At 31.6% G+C, this 2,933-nt stretch overlaps 1 protein-coding gene across 1 annotated transcript in view; it reads left to right on the forward strand.

Annotated features, from left to right (window-relative positions):
• Gpr149 (G protein-coupled receptor 149) overlaps positions 1 to 2,933 on the forward strand; it is an 81,929-nt gene that overhangs the window by 12,119 nt on the left and 66,877 nt on the right. The gene's annotated exons all lie outside the window — the stretch shown is intronic.

Here is a 2,933-nt window from a genome sequence, read left to right on the forward strand (position 1 = left end):
CTCTCTCTCTCTCTCTCTCTCTCTCTCTCTCTCTCTCTCTCTTTCTTTCTTTCTTTCTTTCTTTAACCAGGGCTCAAATTCAGGACCTGGCACTTACCAGGCAGGTGCTCAGGCCACTGACCTATCTCCCCAGCTCTTCTGAGTTAAATTTAGAAAACTTGTACATTTTGTTTCTCCTTCATGCCTGAAATCCTCAAGAGAAATTTTCTTGTTGCTTAAAGACAAACATACAAAAATAACAGTGAAAAGGGCTGACCTGTCAGCTAAAACTAGACAGCTTGCCTGTCTGTCTTGCTAGCATTGGTTCTTCTAGAACCCCATAAGGAAAAAATATATTTCAGAATACATTCCAGTGAGCTAAATATCCCACCTCCTTAAATATGAAAAAATGATTTGGTAATGCCTTATAAAACCAAAAATTTTCATATGAATCATACTTATTTCATTCCTAGATTCTAGCTTGCTGAAAATGATAAGGTGTTTTTCTTATTTTATTCAAAACAGAATGTGGTATTTAGATGTTACTGTTCTCTAAACTTTGGTAATTAAAGTTCTTGCTTTCTACATTATTGATTTGCTAAAAAGGAGATAATTTTTTCAACATAATTTAATGAAAATTGATTAAATTTCCATTAAAATTTAATTAATTTCCATTAATTAAATTGATTATGCTAAGGGATTCCATTTTAAAATATAAATATATTTTCCAGAATATTGAATTATCTTAAGTTATATAACTATAACTTTGCTGATTTAAAAATGCATGTTTCAAGTTAAAATTCTACTTTTACCTAGTCTTTGTTGAAAAAAATAATTCCAGGGGCCGGGGAGATGGCTCAGTGGAATAAGCACTTCCCTGGCAAGCACAAGGGCCTGAGTTCAATCCCCGGTTCCACAAAAGAAAGAAAAAAATAATACCAGAAATATTCTGCTAGAAATAATGCATTCAGTGATTAAAAAAAAATATGACTACAGATCACCAGCACAAATATGAGCAGGATAATTTGAGATCTTCTTTTTCTCACTGATTAAGTAAAACTAGTATTATCATTCTAATGTCATTCAGGCTTAAATAAAATGCATACATAAAACATTATTAGAAAAGATGATTCGGGGGAACTACCTGCTCGGGCCCCCCTCCTGTCCCTCTCTCGGGACAGGAGCTTTCTTTCTCTCAATAAATATATTCTGCTCATAAAAAAAGAAAAGATGATTCATTTGGCAACTAAGAGTCCTAGGAAAAATCACTAAATATTTGCTAATAGTTAAATAATATAATGAAAAGTGCAAGTCAAAATACACAATGTTCCAAAGTTTTAAAGTAATGTTTTCCCATCTAAGAGAGGAATTCTCATACTTCTGTTATCAATCTGTTCCTAAATAATCTAAATCTTCTCATTTTCTTGCACTTAAAAATTAAATAATATTCATTATGAAACACGTACATGTATATGTGTGTGTATTCGTGTGTCCAATTAGTTTATAGCTATCCTGTATGTTATAATCCCTGATATCATTTTCATGCTTACTCCACAGTAAGGTTACAACAATCATGGATATGTCTATGTCTATCTATATCTATATCTATATCTCTTTATCTATATAATGTATTGCTTAGTCTTGCTTACTTTGAACTTTCTAAAATGATACTGTGCTGTATACTGTATTTTGAAACTTATTCCCTTTAACATTATACTAAGTGATTCCATATATATATATATATATATTCCAGAATATTGAATTATCATCTTAAGTTATATAATTACATAATGAGTCATAGTCTGGAAAGTATAAACAATTATCTATGTACACCTAGAAAAACATAAAAGAATCAGACTCTATTTACACATAGCTATATTTTCCCACAAGAAACATGAAGCATTACTTCCCCCAAAGCCTCTTGAATCAAAACATAAACTGGTATGTGGAAAATTAAAAAAATATAAATCTAGGCATTTTCCAATGGTAAAGATATGTTCATTTAATATTGATATCTTAATATTGTTATAGGCAAATAGTTCAGGAAATTTATCCAAAATGTGGCTATAAAAATATGGCTAATGATACGGGGATAATACTATGGTCAGGTGGGTAAAAGTTATTTGGTCTGGTCAAAATCAAATAAAATATTACCATAAATTTTAAAGTAACATTGGAAAATCTTTAAACCATAGGCTGATATTATTATGATCTTGCCTTAGCAAAATTGCTCATGATCTTTAAAGTTAGTATTAAATAAAATTATAAAATGCTAAATGAAAAAACATTACAAATTTAACACTGCTGTAATTGAAAGTGTTAACAAATTACACTTAGGGTTGAAATGTTTATCAGAAAGTTTTCTAAGACAAAAATCAGGCTTTACCTAAACCAAATTGGGGGAAATGAAGATCCTTATTTGTTTGTTCTTGTTTTGTTTTATGTCTGTCCTGTCCAGTAGTTATGCAGTTCAGGTTCAGTATTCTTTATGATGCAAGCTATTTCTACCTCAATAGTGTTGACCTTTAGGAAAGCAGATATTGCAAATCCAAGAACTTTTAGGTGATTTTTACAGGATGAGCAGCTGGTAGATGAGTACCCTTCTTGTTTTCCAGCTCAAGCATTAATAAAGCGGGTTGACAGTCACCTTGGTCAGCAGATTCATGTTATCTTCAGGGAAAGCATAGTTTGGTTATTTTCATTACTAGGATGTGTCAGGTAGGAAAACAAGGCAAATATCTGTAACCACTTACATTATCTCTGCTAACATTAGAATGCGGTGATCTTGAGGGAATGTTCCCAAGGAATATGTGGCAGGCTTGGTGTTTTGTGAGCTTGTCCATTTTTGGCAGGTCTTATATGGTACTATAGTATTTATCACAAGCAGGTATAAGTTTCATAAACTTTTTTTACCAAACTATAGCTAAATAGATACCAAAAGTAGAGTGTCAGAT

This window comes from Octodon degus, unplaced genomic scaffold, assembly GCF_000260255.1.
Source record: "Octodon degus isolate 3935 unplaced genomic scaffold, OctDeg1.0 scaffold00368, whole genome shotgun sequence".
Taxonomy (NCBI): domain Eukaryota; kingdom Metazoa; phylum Chordata; class Mammalia; order Rodentia; family Octodontidae; genus Octodon; species Octodon degus.